A 17194-nucleotide genomic window follows, 5' to 3' on the forward strand; every position below is an offset into this window, starting at 1 on the left:
ACCAATAAGAATATTTTCTAACAATTTAATTAATCTTTATACTTGATGCAGAGAGTACATCATGCTAGATTGGCACGAACGAGAGCATGAGGACGTGGATGCCGCCGCATGGAATCATCAGCCTTCACTTGATGCTTTGAGGGCGTGCGGATTGTACAAATTCTGGACCATTCCTGGCATGAGGGCTCAGGTGGATTTCTTACAGTGGCTGGTTGACAGATGGAGCATACAGGATCAGTGCTTTTTCATTGGCGGCCACCGGCTCGAAATCGAGTCGGTGGACATTTATTTCTTGACTGGTTTTCCTAAGAGAGGCGAAGACTTGACTTTGCACGGGACTAGGCCAGGTGACCAGTCTGTCGATAGCCTCCTGCTAGAGTACTGCAACAGCCGGGCTAGAGACAAAGGGATAGACATAAAGACTATATCCCGTCCTGAGCTCATGGTGATTGCATTTACTGTCACCAGACTTTGCGGAGCTGCCGCATTACATATTGCCACCGGATCCCAGATGCGTATGGCAGTTGATTGCTTTCGAGGCACCATCTTCAACTGGTGCAATGCTGTGCTGGCCAATGTGAAAGGCCAACTGACCAGGGCCAAGAGCAGACGACTAAAGACCTTTGGTTATGGGGCTTTGGTCGTGAGTTTTGGCTTGGAGAGGGTTCCTATGTTGATCCCACAGAACCTTACTATTGGAGCTGGGCTTCCTCGAGAGCCCAAACTGATGCGATGGGTCGCAGTCATGGCCCGTCACCCGGACGAGAGGACAGAAGTTGCTCGGTTCAAACCTGAGTATTTCCAATGGTTGGAAAACCAGGTCTTTTCCATTCAGGACTTCCCTTATGCTGGGATAGATTTTTGTGGTGACCCAGACATGACTCTTCCACCAGGAGAGCAGTGGGACGAGTCAGGTAAAATCCTTTTCAACTTTTCCTATTTTATTTTTTTTTATTTTTCCATCGTCTCAAAACTGATAGTAAAAATTTCAAATGTAGATGTGGGTCCACAGCAACCAACCGCTCTCGGGCCTTTCGAGAGGAGACAACCAGTTGCACCCGCGCCAACCCCACAGGACGAATCAACAGAGATTTTGGCCGAGTTGGAGGGTCATCTCGAGCGCTTGATAGGAGATATTCCTGAGACCACTATAGACGACATTCCTCGTCGACTTCAGCACTATGTGATTGGAGTCCCGGGACCTTTTAGGAGGTTCCTTTGCAAGGTGGCCCGTGCAGTGGTTTCTTATAGAGATCATCACCAGTGATAGGATGATCGCCTATTGTGGGCACATGTGACATTTTGCTTTTTGTACTTATCATTTTTGCCGATCATAAGGTGTTTTTCAACCTATGATTGAAGACGATGTATTTTTTGACACACTCCTATATATATATCACTATTACCGGCTTATCTTGTAAATCATGTTATAGAATGGTTTTAAATTTACATGTATGATTATTGCAAATGTCTATTTAACATTCGAGAAGCAATTACATCTGCTAATGTATTTAAAGACCTTGGAATCTGCTGATATTAAATGTAATCAAACTCACGTTCCAAGAGACGCACTGTCAAAAATAATCTTAATAACACTGGATTTCTAATGGCATACACTCTATTAAGCTGTAATACAACGAGTTTAGAATCTAACCTCACTATCAAACTCCGAATCCCAAATGAAATAGATTCAGACAATAACTCAATCACTGCACTGTACTCTGCAATGTTGTTTGACTGAGGCTTACCCCATGCATAGAAACTAACTCGTTAGAGGGCGAATAGATAACCCAAGCTGCGGAATAGATGTTCCGTTTATTACGACAAGCACCATCAGCAAATCTAATGGATGTTTGGAGAGGCATCGACATCCGCAATATCAAGAGTAAAACCAAGATAAGCAGGAATAATGACGGAAAAACACTCTCTAAGCTAAGCACACTTTTTAAACTAAAACACACCAGCCAGAAAGAAAAACTATCCTAACTAAAAATCTCCATACCCCATTCTTTTAAGCATAATACCTCTTCAAGTAAAGGCCATTTCTGGGTTTACCCAAAGAGTCCCCATCAAAGTCTTTCAATTCATAAGCCCCTTTGGCTAGCTTTCGCTTGACAACATAGGGACCATGCCACATGGGAACGAATTTTCCAGCGCCTAATTTATCATTAGCTTGATCATAAACTAAGACTAGATCCCCTTCCGAAAAATTTCGAGGGGTCACATTTCGATCATACTGAGCTTTCATTCGTTTTGCGTGAGTCTCGATCGCTAATGCAGCATCACGTCGATTCTCATCTAATTGAGCTAAGTATAATAAACGCTTTTCCTCTTCGGAAGTGGCTAGAAGTAACTCGATGGCCATTTGCAGTGACGGGATTTCGCATTCAATGGGTAACACGGCTTCCAAACCATAGACTAGTTGGAAAGGAGTGAACCCTGTTGATGTTTTTACTGAGGTTCGGTACGCCCAAAGCGCTGAAAATAGCATGTTGTGCCAATTCGACCGATGAATCCCAATGATTCGTCGGATCATGATAACTAAAACTTTGTTGATGGATTCATCCAGACCATTCTCTTGTGGATAATAAGGGGTTGAACTATCGTGACGTAAACCAAGCTGGCCTGTAAGTTCGGTCATCATAACGTTTCGAAAATGATGCCCATGATCAGTGATTATCGCTTGTGGGACACCAAACCTAGCAATTATATGATTGAAAACGAAAATTGCAGCTATTTTGCCGTCTGCTTCGAATGTAGGCATCGCCTCGGCCCACTTAGTAAAATAATATACCGCAAGGATGATATACGCATGCCCCACGGCCGAGTGAGGGTTACATGTAATAAAATTGATACCCCATTTGGCAAAAGGACCAACGGCAATTATAGGGTGGAGAGGAGCAGGTGGAGCGCGCATCTTACGATAAAAAATCTGGCAGTTGTGACATTTTCGGACCACGGTAATACAATCTTTAAACAAGGATGGCCAGAAATAGCCAGCGCGCAATATCTTTTGGGTTGTGGCATACCCATACATATGACCGCTACATGCTCCAGAGTGACAGTCATTTAGAACCCTTTCAGCCTCTTTGTGAGTTAAGCAATGTTGAAAAATAGAGTCCGCCCCACGGCGATAAAGAGTATCTCCAATAATTTTGACTTGTTGGGAGTGGAATCGAATTTTCCGACGTTTCGACCTTGAAATTTCTAGCCGAAAGGATTGGGTTTGGAGATAGACGATGATATCCCCATACCACGGATCTAAAGTGCTAATTAGAAACAAAGATTCGTCCGCAATGGGCTCCTCTGCCACAGTTTCCGTGTCAGCATGCAGGAAGTCACACATTAACTCTCCAAAAACTAAAGATTTCATAGACTTATATTTTTCAAACTCCAAGTCGAGCTCTGCAGGATAACGATCCATTTAGAGTACTTGCCCCCTAGCAATTGTTTGGTCAAAATGTAGATCATAGGGTTGCAATCCGAAATTACCGTAGTTTTACGTAGTAAAATGTAGTGACGAAAACGTTGGACAGCTTGAACGGCTGCCAATGCCAATTTCTCCACATGTGAGTATTTTAGCTCAGTTGGATTTAACGTTCGACTAAGGTAATATATCACATGTTCCGTTCCGAATTCATCTTCCTGAACTAAGACCATTCCAATGGTGGAATGGGAGGCGGAGAGATACAAAAAGTAATCCTAGTTGTAGTTGGGAGGATGCAACAACGGTGCATGGGTCAACGCGTGTTTGAGTGCATCAAAAGAATTCTGAGCTATCTCATCCCAAGAGAATTGAGTATTTTGTTTCAACAACCGGGTAAAAACCTTTGTAACTTCTGCGTAGTTAGGAATGAATCGTCGTAAAAAGTTTGCTTTCCCCTGCAAACTTTGGAGTTGGCGAAGACTCGAAGGAGGAGGCAATTTGATGATAGCTTCGACCTTTGAGGGATCAACGCGAATGCCGGCTTTCGAAACTACAAATCCCAACAGTCGACCTGTTTCTATACAGAAGACACATTTGTGTGGGTTCAACCGAATACGATAATGCCTACACCTCATAAAGATTGCTCGTAAATGGACGAGGTGATCAGCTCGATGTAATGAATGAGCAGGCAAATCATCGAGGTACGGTTGCACAATGTGTTTGATGTCATGAAACGCATAAGACATCGCGATTTGAAAATTTGCTCCGGCATTCTTAAGCCCAAAAGGCAATTTGCAATAAGAAAATGTCCTCCATGGACAAATGAAAGTCGTTTTTGGTTGATCGGCAGGTAGAATGGTTATTTGATTGTATCCGGAAAAACCGTCCATAAAGGAAAATATTTCTCTGCCGGCATAATCATCAATGATTTGATCGATATAGGGAGTTGGGTAATTGTCTTTTGGACAGGCTTGATTAATGTCCCTATAATCGATGCATATTCTTATTGTTCCCTGCTTTTTGTTAACCGGAACAATATTCGATACCCAATCTGTTAACGGGATCGGATAAATGAAACCTGCTTTCAACAGTTTCTCAACTTCTGCTTTAATTGCAGCAGCTTTTCGTGGGTGAATCTGACGCAAACGTTGCCAGACGAGTTTAGTGTACGGGTAAGTCTTGATCTCATGAACAACAATCGCGGGATCAATTCCTGGCATTTCCTCATAGGACCAGGCAAACACGTCACAGAATTCTTGAAATAGGGGCTTATATAAATGAATTTCGTCATCTGTACACGAGGCACCTATATGAATGTTTTCAACAATTCCGGGCTTAACCGAAATGTCAATAGGAATAGTTCGAGAGATGTTTCCCAAATTTAACTCTGAATCAAGATGTTTCATTGGCTTCTGAGGTTCCTTGACATATTCAGTTGTAAAAATTGATGAGAAATCATTTTCAAAACGATCATTCTCGGGTAAAAACGAAGATCTGTGATGGAGATCTTCCCATGGTAAATCATCTACACATAGGATTTCACGAATTTGCTCATCAGAGTGAACAAGTTCAGAAAACGTAGTTAAATCCGAGGTTGATGTGAAAAGTGATTCCTGACGGACCACATTCATTGAGTCAATTTCGGTTGAACACAGGTCGGCAAAAGACTGCACGGCTTCATAGGCAATTTCATATGGACTGAAAGGCATGGAATTACCAAATGAGTCTATCTCAGATTCAGAAGGGATGATCCAAGGATCATCATAAATAATGGTGTTTGATGTAATCATATGAATAGTTTCAAATGAAGATGATGCGTTGATTGGAGGAAAAGGAAAAGTTCCCAGTAAACCGGCATCTTTAACTAATCCTACTCCAACATCCTTATATGGGATAGTCGTTTTACCAACATGCTGAATACTCTCCGAAGAGGCTGGGTCTGATGAAAAGTAAGCCAGCTGGTCTATTGTTACGATCTTTCCATTATGTGGGAACTTTATTACTCGAAAGACCGATGAAACGACCGCTGTCATAGCGTAAGACCAACTTCGACCCAAGAGAAGGTTGTAGTCTAGAGGGGCATCAACCACCTCCACATCTAGACTAACGGTTTTTCCTTCAACCCCTATAGGCAAATCCTGTAGAATGCCAAAAGGATGAAACCCGCGGCCATCAAAGGCCTTAAGAATTGCCAGGGATTGATTTAGTGAAGGAGAACCAAGCGATCTCCAACACTGTATCGACATAATGCACGTTGAGGCTCCCTCATCAATTACAGTCCGATGAATAGGCCTGTTTTTGACTATCACTGGGATCTGGAAAGCCATTTGATGAGGGAGACGCGGTGTACTATTTTCTAGATCGAAAATTATTAGGTTCGGGTCCTGAACGTCAACAACTCCTATAGCCGACAAAAGTAATTTACGTTGTGCTGAACATGATTGCAGCACTTCCAAAGTTGACATTGCTGAGGGTGAAACAACCAAATCCTCAAAAATGTTATAGTTCTGAGCCGCTCTCGCTTGTGGATTGAAAGCTAACTTTCGAAGTATACCCTTAGTATGCGGTTTGATTACCAAGTCTGGATTAGGTTTCTCGATCTGTAGTGGATTGGAACCGGGAGCTGAGGTTGATGGATTAGAATGAGAAGATTCTGCTTCTTTACCATCAACAGGACTTTTACTGCCATAATCTTGCGATCGAGTCGCAATCCTTACATGGGACATCATGAATATGGGTTCTTCATTGGCATTCGAGGAAGAACCTATCATCTTGCTGTCTTGACTTGGAAATGGATCCTTCAAAACAACAGGAGTTTGGGAACCTTTGACGATCTTCGCAACCTTTGCCTGATGAGGTCAGTCTCTTGTAAAATGTTCTTCGTCACAAATGAGACATGGATAATGAGGTTTGCGCTTTTCATCATTGGATTCTGCCTTTTCAGGTTTCTCCTTTGAACTTTTGTCCGTTTTATTCTTCTTCTTTCCTTTCTTCTTCCCACCGGATTTTGATTTAGCTGTAGATGATTCTACAACGTGAATATCGGCGGAAATCTCTGCAGAAGAATCTCCTGTTGGGGAATCAGGCAAGGTTATAATAGGAGAAGAATTTTTTGAGGATTTCTTCTTACCTTTAGTGTTAACCATGCCAATCATACCGTCAGCGGCATGAGATCCCGAAGGAGCTGCAGCGATTTGATTTGACTTGGGAAGATCGGGGATCTTTTTGTGTAACGTACCTGACTGAGTATAAACAAAGTCAAGGTACTGTGCTTGAGCAATGACTTGCTCCTTAGTAACCACTCCGGCTTTAGCAACATCTTCAGTGATCTTTGGCAACAAAGATTTTACAAACCACTCGGCCAAGATTTGATCCGGAATAAATACCTTCACTAAACGACGTCGACGTCTCCACTCATGAATATGATCTGAAATGTATGTGGATGTTGACTGTTTTAGCGAAGTTTACAATTCCGTGCCATTGTCATATCGGACTGGCAACTGGAAATGAGTTAAAAACGAGGTAGCTAACTGACTAAAATTATAAAAAGTGCTTCGTGGTAACTCAATGTACCACCTGGCCGCGAGACCAATTAGAGTGCGCTGGAAAAGTCTAAGACGGATCGAATCATTTGTGATGGAGTTAGACGCACACTAGAGGTGGTAAGTCATTACATGGTTCGACGGGTCCTCTCCTGATTTACCTTCGAACTTGGGAATGTCACTGGGCAACTTATTCGGCATTGGCGGCCAAAACGGAAGATAATTAATCGGATCGTTTGTTAGGTGCGACAAGTCTGGTAAGTCCAAAGTTGCTGTTAGGATATTCCGACACATAGGATATAGTTAAGTTCAACTTGGTCTAGTATAGAGTTAGGTTAGAGTTAGGTAAAGTGTGTTTCTTTACCGTTGTACTTTTTGTAACTTACAATCCGACGGTCACGATATGTAGTGATCCAACGGTTCACTCTCACCTCGGTATTACCGACACTTGATCCGTGGCTTGACACCCGATTGGTCCATGAGTTCTATTTAAAGCGCATGGAGGGTCATTGTTCGGGTAATCCGTGCATGAGAGAAGCTTATGTAAATTTTCATTCTTTGATTAATAAATTGTCTGTACCCACGTTGGGACAGGCCGTGGACTGTTTCCCTCCTTGCACTCTGAGGGTTTTAACCACGTCAAAAATACTGGTGTATTGATTTGAGATCTGGTTGTGAGCGGTGTCCTTTTGGTATTCTTTCTGAGGAACTTACCCTGTAAATTCCTACATGGTATCAGAGCTATTTGAGGGCCGCGTCCGTTGGTGATCCAAATCTGAAGCCGGTAGAACTGCATGCGGCTGTCGTTTCCTAGATCTGCTGTTTCTGACTGCTTTCGGGCCGAGAGGACTGCTCTGTTGCGTTCGGAGCATCTGTTTCAGTGAGGAACCCCTTTCGTTTCACGCGAAAAGGTTTCCGGTAGCCCTAGCTGCGTCATTTTTCAGATCGGGAGGTATACAGTGTTTTTTTTGCAGTTTACTGTCATTTTCTCTCTGCTTATTTCGGTTTCGGTTTATTTAGCCTTTTTTTTTCGGATCTATACCTTTCATTTCTGCGTATGCTCTTTGCCCTGCGACTCTGTGCGATCTGGGCAAATCAGAAACAGAAAGAAAGGATTTTTCTCATGCGTATGCTCTTTTCCCTGCACCTTAGTGTGATCTCGGAAAATCAGAAACATTGAGAAAAATATTTAGTTTTTCGGCTAAAAGCTAACTTTGAGATTTTTTTTTAAAATTTCTAGTTTTTTGGCTAAAGCTAACTTCGAGCCGTAAGGTTCGTTTTTCTTTGGATATTCGTGTTGGGTTTTGTGTTTTGTGTTTTGTAGGGGAAAAGAGTCTTCCCAAGGCAAGCACGCAAATCGAGGCCCCCCCCCCCCCCTCTCTCTCTCTCTCTCTCTCTCTCTCTCTCTCTCTCAAATATTTTGTATAGATCAATTGGTTCAAAGACCTTTTAAGAGAGTAGAGGTCTTGGGTTCAAGTCTCCATTTTGTGGGGGCGGATTTTTTCATTCCCGCACATTCGCGCACTTTGCCGGCAATGTCAACAATTTTTTTTCAAAAAGCCATAACTTCTTCATCCGGAAGCCTTTTTCAGAGCCGTTTTTTTTAAAACCGCCTATTTTTTCGAGATCTATCCATTGGACCACTTACTTTCAGCATCTTCAGCTTCAGTTGTTTTTCAAAAAATGGAAAGTCCATGCCAAGTCATTCTTGACAGCACTAACTACTTCCAATGGGTAGCCTACATGGGAGATTTACTTAGAAGTAAAGGTCTCTTCAGAATAGCCACAGACCAAGAGAAGAAACCCAAAGATGAAGACAAGGCCGAAAAATGGGAAAATAGACAAGATCAAGCACGTGGTTTGATAGGAATGTCTGTTTCTCCTGATCTTAGATTCCACATTGCAGAAATTGAAACTCCTCATGAAGCATTAGAAAAACTTGCTAAAGTTTTTGGGATTAAAAATGAAATTAGAGCCCATCAACTTGAGAATGAGTTGCTTACTTTGGATCCAAATAATTTTTCTTGCATTGAAGATTTCTTGTCCAAATTCAAGACCCTTAGATATCTCTTGGAAGGTGTTAAAGTTAAGAAAGAAGATGGTAACCTTATTTATTCCATCCTTACTAAGTTGGGACCAGCCTACTCTGTATTTGTTTCCACTTTCCATTCTACCAGGGAAGCTTTCATTTGTCAAGGCAAAGACTACAAGCCCCCTTCCTTTGACTCCTTTTGTGATTCCTTAATAAGAGAACAAGAAAAACTCTTACACCTTGGTCTTCTTAATCTTGGAAACTCTTCCTCGAAAGCGTTAGCCGCCCAGCAGCAACCAAATTCAAAGAATCCTAAGAAGTCTTATCCTCAAAGGAATGGTCCTAAACCAACTCAGCCTCAAGATGAAAGATCATTTCAGCAATATGACAAGACCAATAAAAACAAATGGAAGAAGACTGACAGACATTGTAACTTTTGTAATCGAGATGGCCACTTAGAATCTAAATGCTTTAAGAAGATGGAAGCCTTGGAAGCCACAATGAAGAAACATAACATCCATCTGGAGCCTACTTCAACTTCAACTTCCGGAACGGCATTTTCTGCATGTCATCGTCAATCATCTCAGTCTGGTTATGCATTAAATGTATCTTCTTCTTCTTCTCATTCTCATGAGTGGCTCATTGATTCTGGAGCCTCTTGTCACATGGCCAAAAACCAAGCCATGTTTTCTTCTTTAAATGATTGTAACACCAAAAATATATATGTTGGTGATGATAGATCTCTTAATGTTGTAGGGACTGGAACTGTTCATCTAGACAATGGTCAGTTCAATGATGTATTATGTGTTCCAAACTTATCCTGCAACCTTCTATCTGTCTATCAGATAACTCATTCAGGTGAAGGTAAAATTGTTGAATTTTCACCTCATGATGTTGTAATCAAGGATCTAAAAGATCCTAAACAGATTCTAGCTACTGGTCTTGCTGATGATTCCAAAAGGTTGTATAAGTTTCACAACTTTGGGTCATCCCATCTTCCCTCAGTATTTGTTGCTCATAATGATGAAGTGAGCAAACTTTGGCATGAGCGGTATGGTCACTTAAACTATCGCTCCCTTCAGCATCTATGTAAAGAAAACATGGTGACAGGTCTTCCTATGGTATCTTGCAAAGATGGTGTTTGTTCCGGATGTGTACTCGGAAAACATCATCGGGACAGTTTTGACAAACGTGCCTCTTGGCACGCCTCAGCCCCTTTACAGCTTGTGCACAGTGATTTATGTGGTCCTCTTCCTGTTGCTTCATTCTCTGGCTGCAAGTACTTCTTAACTTTCATTGATGATTTCTCTAGACGCACTTGGGTATACTTCTTAAAACTCAAGAGCGAAGTATTTAGCACTTTTTTGGCCTTCAAAGCATTTGTTGAAAAACAATCTGGACATCAAATTCTTAAGCTAAGAACTGATAATGGTGGAGAATATGTTAAAAACGCATTCATCAACTTTTGCACCGAAAATGGAATTCAAATGCAACATACTGTTCCATACACTCCACAACAAAATGGTGTAGCTGAAAGGAAAAATCGCACCTTAAAGGAAATGGCTAATTGTATGCTGCAATCTAAAGGACTCAGTCTTAGTTTTTGGGCCGAAGCAATTAATTGTGCAAATTATATAATCAATCGCACTCCTACTAAGGTTCTAGAGAATATCACTCCAGAAGAAGCTTGGAGTTCCATTAAACCAGATGTAAGTCACTTTCGTGTGTTTGGAAGTGAAGCATGGGCCCATATTCCAGATGAAAAGCATAAAGCTTTAGAACCTAAGAGTGAGAAATGTACCTTTGTTGGATATTCTGAAGATGTAAAAGGTTATAGACTTATTCCATTTAAGTCCAAAAATGTTATCATTAGAAGAGATGTAAAATTTGATGAAAATAAATCGGCCTGCGAGCCTAGTCCGGCGGATGTGCCACCTCTTCCTATCTCTTCTATCTTTGAAAACATTTCTTCTTCTGATGATGAAAGCGAGGATGATAATCCTCCCCCACCTTCTCAGGATCCTCAACTTCCAAGATGGGTCCGTGCTACTCGGGATGCAGCAGGTGATCTTGCCGGTGATCCTACAGATCAGCGACGTACACGTTCTCAGTTTGAAAGAGCCTCTTCTTTACTGGCTCAAGCTCCAGTAAATCATGATCCTGACACTTTCTCAGAAGCTTCAGGCCATCCACATTGGGAAGCAGCTATGAATGAAGAATATCATTCATTGATGACAAATGATACATGGGATCTTGTTCCTCTACCAAAGGGACGCAAACTTGTTAGATGCAAATGGGTTTACAGAACCAAGTATGGACCAGATGGGAAAGTTGATAAACATAAGGCTCGTCTAGTTGCTAAGGGCTTTTCACAGGTTGAAGGCATTGACTACACTGAAACCTTCTCTCCAGTTGCCAAAATGAACTCTATCCGCCTTGTTCTTTCCCTTGCTGCCTCTTTAAAATGGGAAGTCCATCAAATGGATGTTAAATCTGCCTTCTTGCATGGGGACTTGCAGGAAGAAATCTATATGGAACAACCCATTGGCTTCATACAAACAGACTCCAGCCTCGTTTGTCGACTTAAGAAATCCCTTTATGGCCTCAAACAAGCTCCTCGGGCTTGGTATGCCAAAATGGATAGCTTTCTTTTAGAATCTGGCTTTTCTAGGTGTCATTCTGACAATACTGTCTACACCAAGAAAGTGGGCAACTCTCTTATCATCCTTGTTCTTTATGTTGATGATCTTATTCTTACTGGTAGTGATCCCAACCTTATAAACCATGTGAAGTCCAGCCTTAAAAAGAAATTTGAAATGACAGACTTAGGACACTTACACTATTTTCTCGGTCTTCAAGTCTTGCAATCCCAAGAAGGTATTTTCCTTTCCCAGTCCAAGTATGCTTGTGATATTCTTCGTCATTTTCACATGGAAGACTGTAAGCCAGCCCCTTCTCCCTTTCAGTCTGGAGTCAAACTTTCAGTCTCTTGTACTTCTCCTGAAGTTGATGCTACCTTATACCGTCAACTTGTCGGAAAACTCTTGTATTTAACCCATACTCGTCCTGATCTTTCCTTTGCTGTTGGCCTTGTTGCTCGTTTTATGCAAAACCCCCGTGAAAGTCATTGGAAAGCAGCTAAAAGAATACTTCGTTATGTTCGAGGTACAGTACAGTTTGGGATTCATTACAGTGCCAAAGCAGCTCCTCTGTTAGTTGGTTTCACTGATTCTGATTGGGCTGGTGACCTTGATGATCGGAAGTCTACTGCCGGTTATGTCTTCACTCTTGGTTCAGGACCTATTACATGGGCTTGTAAGAAACAGGCTGCCATTTCTCTTTCGTCAGCAGAAGCAGAGTATCGTGGTGCCGTGGAAGCTAGTAAGGAAGCCTTGTGGCTTCGTCAGATCCTATCAGAATTTGGCTTTGAGCAGCAGCATCCAACCACACTTTGGTGTGATAATCAAAGTGCCATTCAGCTATGCAAAGATCCAGTCCAGCATCAGCGCAGCAAACACATTGAACTACACATGCACTTCATCAGAAAGCTCATTCATGACCATGTTCTTGAAGTGCAATATTGTCCAACGGATGATCAGGTTGCAGACATCTTCACAAAGGCCCTCACAGAGGCGAAGTTCACTAAACTTCGATATATGCTTGGAGTTCAGGAAGTTGTCACTAAGGGGGGATAGGCTCTAGTGCCTCCTTCCTTCTCCTATTATGTCATATTTGTAAATCCTTCAATCCTATCCCAAGTTGTTCTTAAGGGGGGATGTTAGGATATTCCGACACATAGGATATAGTTAAGTTCAACTTGGTCTAGTATAGAGTTAGGTTAGAGTTAGGTAAAGTGTGTTTCTTTACCGTTGTACTTTTTGTAACTTACAATCCGACGGTCACGATATGTAGTGATCCGACGGTTCACTCTCACCTCGGTATTACCGACACTTGATCCGTGGCTTGACACCCGATTGGTCCATGAGTTCTATTTAAAGCGCATGGAGGGTCATTGTTCGGGTAATCCGTGCATGAGAGAAGCTTATGTAAATTTTCATTCTTTGATTAATAAATTGTCTGTACCCACGTTGGGACAGGCCGTGGACTGTTTCCCTCCTTGCACTCTGAGGGTTTTAACCACGTCAAAAATACTGGTGTATTGATTTGAGATCTGGTTGTGAGCGGTGTCCTTTTGGTATTCTTTCTGAGGAACTTACCCTGTAAATTCCTACAGTTGCGATAAACAGTAACTGCCGATTAGGATCCCTAAAACTCTGGGTCATGAGACTAGCCCCAGGAGGAGGATATCCGGGATAACTAGGAATAGGAATCGCATTTGGGATATTGTATCCTCCCGGAAAACCAGGATTAACCAGACCGTACTGGGGTTGTTGATAAGTGTACCCAGGATACGGTTGATACTGATAAACTGGATACTGGACAACAGGACCGAATTGGTACTGTCCTTGGTACGGTTGATAGTTGAATTGTGGTTGACTTGTGACAACCGTACTTAAACCAGGTTGTCCTACAGGCATCTGAACCGTAGTTTGAATCGTGGATCCAGACGGTGGTAAAGATGTCTGAGGAGTAGATACAGGAACAGTAGAAACCAGAGCTGTCGATACTCCAGAAGTAGGTGGGGTAGATTGAACAGATGTTGCGGCAGTTGCAGCAGTCGTTTGAGATGGAGTACGAGGCGCAGTAGGCCTAGAATGAGAAACTACCGAAGGTACAGAAGTTTGAATATTAGACTGGACTGGTTGCTGGGGTGTACCAGAAACTAAGGGTTGTCCAGTTTGAGATGACAACTGTACACTTGGCTGCAACACTTGTTGAGTTTGTGATGGATCCCACACTATGTTCATTCCGGGGTACTGACCCATAACAGGTTGAGAATATTGAGGACCACAACCGGGTTGAGGGTAGGATTGATAATTGAAAGGTACATTTCCCGTTCCTTGAACATAAGATTGACCTTGGGGTGGTTGGAAACCTTGGTTCGAGTACTGACCTTGGGGTAGATACCCTTGAGGCACGTACTGATACTGGGGTTGACCTTGAGGTATAAATTGATACTGGGGTTGACCTTGGGGTACATATTGATTCTGGGGTTGACCTTGAGGAACGTACTGTACCGTAGGTATGTTATGTCCTTGAGGTTGCCCCCCCAGATGCAAATTGTGTACCTTGAGGTCGCCCCCCATGCGTTAATTAAGGCTGCCCCCCAGGCGGTAACTAGCCACCTTGAGGTTGAGGATTGGGAATAGAACCTGACATCATAAGAATGTCTTCTACGCTCAACGGCTTTGTACCATTGTTTCCAGTTAATAACCCTTGCTCAATGGGTTGAGGAGATGCTCCTGAAAAGGTACCAGAAAGTGACTGATACCCAGAGGGAACAGAAGGACCGCCATACAAAAAAGATTCAGGCGATTGAGTAAACATGGACGACTGACCTGACATATTTATGGGAGTATAAAAACCTCTAGGATGATAAGGAGCACGAGGTGGTGAAAAACTTAACCCTGGGTTTTCCAAATAATTAGTCAAAGAAAGATACCAAGTAGTACTCCTAGGCGGACTGTAAAAAATTGATTCACGCTCCCTTAAATCAAGAACAGGTTGATTTTCAGGGATAGGGATGCCTACTTCTTCTTCCGGAGCAAGTTCTTCAATAGCAATAAGTCCAGAAGGAAGATCTTGGGTAATTACTCTTTCTACCCTAGGTGAATCAGGACCACTAGAAGTTAGAGAGACAAACCCCGATGTTGGAGTAACAGGTTCAGATATCTCAGGTTCTTCACCTATATCACTAGTAGATGAAAAGCTACCAGCAAGTTCGGAAACTAAAATCGATTGCGAATCGTAACCTGTTACGAGAGTTTGATAATCAGGATGTACAACCAATGAAGACTCTCCTTCTTCAGGTGACCCAACCTTACTACCACTAGGAGTTACAAGGAATTTCAAGCCTTCAAGCTGGCTCGGGACTTCTTCAGGAGGTTGGCCCCGAAGTCTATGGGACTTCCTCAATAAATCAGCCACGGTTACAAACTCAGGAGACTGGCCTCGAAGTCTACGGGACTGTCTTGGTAATTCAGCCACAGTTAAAAACTTTTAACTACTTCACACGCAAACAAAGTAAAATCTCAATGAAAAAAACCTAAAGCCTCTAAAGAAACAAACAAATTTGAATCACACGCCTAAAGAATCTAGAGATCAAACACACACAAACAGTAACTTTTCGGACCGAAAACACTAGTTGGTGATGAAATCCAACGTCACAGAATTCAGTACAGAAATGGCGGTTGGAACAGTTACCCCGACAACCTGCTTAATGAATAGACTGGACCAAGTTCCTCCACTTAACCGTCTCGAGTGAAGTGAACCCCCCAGAAAATCCAAGTGAGTCTAGCCGACGTCTGCTCCAGGTACAGTGGGATCTTCCCACCACTGTCACCTTAGGAAGAATCCTAAAGAATATAGCCTCTAAGGTTACCAACTGAGACAAATACACCTGGGGGAACAGTCTACGATCCGATACGCACCCAAGGGCAGAGTAGCAAGCTCAATCCCCTTGAAGGCTCCTTGACATAATCCAAGGTTTACCAACAAGTGACCCCAGGCTCCTCGACAATGGTTAATTTGAGGTTTACCGCTTTTAATACGTGAATATATGGCGTCGTTCCCAATGAGGAAGGATTGATTCCCACACTGGTTCGGACACGATCTTGTGCTTCTCCTTTAAGATGAGCTTTCCCAGAGCATAAATGCAACAATTGGATTTCTTCCTACCACAAGATACAACTACTTGTTTGTTTTTACTGTCTTGGAGAGTTAATTACTCTCCTACTCCAAGACACTAGCCTAAGCTAAGTTGGTGTATCAGAGCCCTAGAAAGAAAATGTTACTAGGTGAATTTTACTTTAAGTGTTAATTTTAGTGGTTATTGTTTAAGTCAAGAGGTGGCGGAGATGAAACTCGTGGTGTAAAGACTCGACTCGAAATCACTAAAAAGGTGCACCTAAGATGATTTAAACAATCTTTTCTCTTCGATGAACTTCTACACTAAGAAAGAGTTTGAGAATGAAAATACTTTGTAAACACAAATCTTTCTCAATTAAACAAATTTAAAGAAGAGCTTTTTCCTTTCCAAAGCACTCAAAACGAGACAACTAGTTATTTCACAAAAATTTCCCTTTTCTTTTCAAAGCACTCAACCACTACAAAAACAAACTTTTTCCAAAAGAGATTTTTTTTTATATTTTGTAAATAAAACACTCAAAACTAATGAAAATGACTAACTTTGAGAGCTACAAACTATAAAAAGCTACTTGAAGTCAAAGCCTACTAAAAGTCTTTTTGAGGATGTTTTACTTAGCTAAATGTGAGCTAAGGACTAATTTATGTAGAATCACAATTAGTCAAAAAACAACCAATCTCTCGTTTTTTTTTTTTTTTTTAATGAAAATTCCAACTTTCAAATACAAGTTTTTCGAAATTTTGAAATGAGAAAACACAAAGCGGATTCCTCAACAAGGGGAGATTTCATAAATGGTCAGACTCATAAGAAGACTGGTAGACACCAAGGTAATCTGAGGTCCCTACTGCTTCTAAGCTCAGAGCCACTACACAACCAAAAACGAAAAACAAACCCAACAAGCAAAATTCCTAGGAATTCCACCTAAAACCCTAACACTAATGAAATTAAATCAAGGAAAGTTTTTGACAGGGAACAAGCAGGTCTGGGCAATGGCTAAAACCTATAAACAAATCCTAAACTAATAAAAAAGAGAAAAATTTAAAATTTTTCAAATTTTTGACAGGGTACATAGGCAACCTATTTACACAGGTGCGTTCACGCTCTGTGTACAAAGGAAAAGTGCGTACAGGTACGCACTGTGCCTAACTCAGAGGGTGCGTACCTCTCCCAAAACTATGAAAAATAAAAACTGACTCAAAATTAACTAAATTCACCCAATCCCACAATCATCAAGTCAAAAACAGAAACATAAAATACAGTTTCTCAGGTCAAAGTATAAACAAGGAAAACAATCAAGTCCCCAGCGGAGTCGCCATTTTGTCGCACGGAATGAGTCGATCTTGCGGACAAGATAGACCTTCCTAGAATCTAAAGAAGACCTAATGACAAGCAAACCAACCAGACACTATCTTTCTCTAAATATGTTT

This window comes from Pinus tabuliformis, chromosome 1_1, assembly GCF_031772625.1.
Source record: "Pinus tabuliformis cultivar Carrire ecotype Pingquan chromosome 1_1, CPIR1, whole genome shotgun sequence".
In the NCBI taxonomy this organism is placed as follows: Eukaryota; Viridiplantae; Streptophyta; class Pinopsida; order Pinales; family Pinaceae; genus Pinus; species Pinus tabuliformis.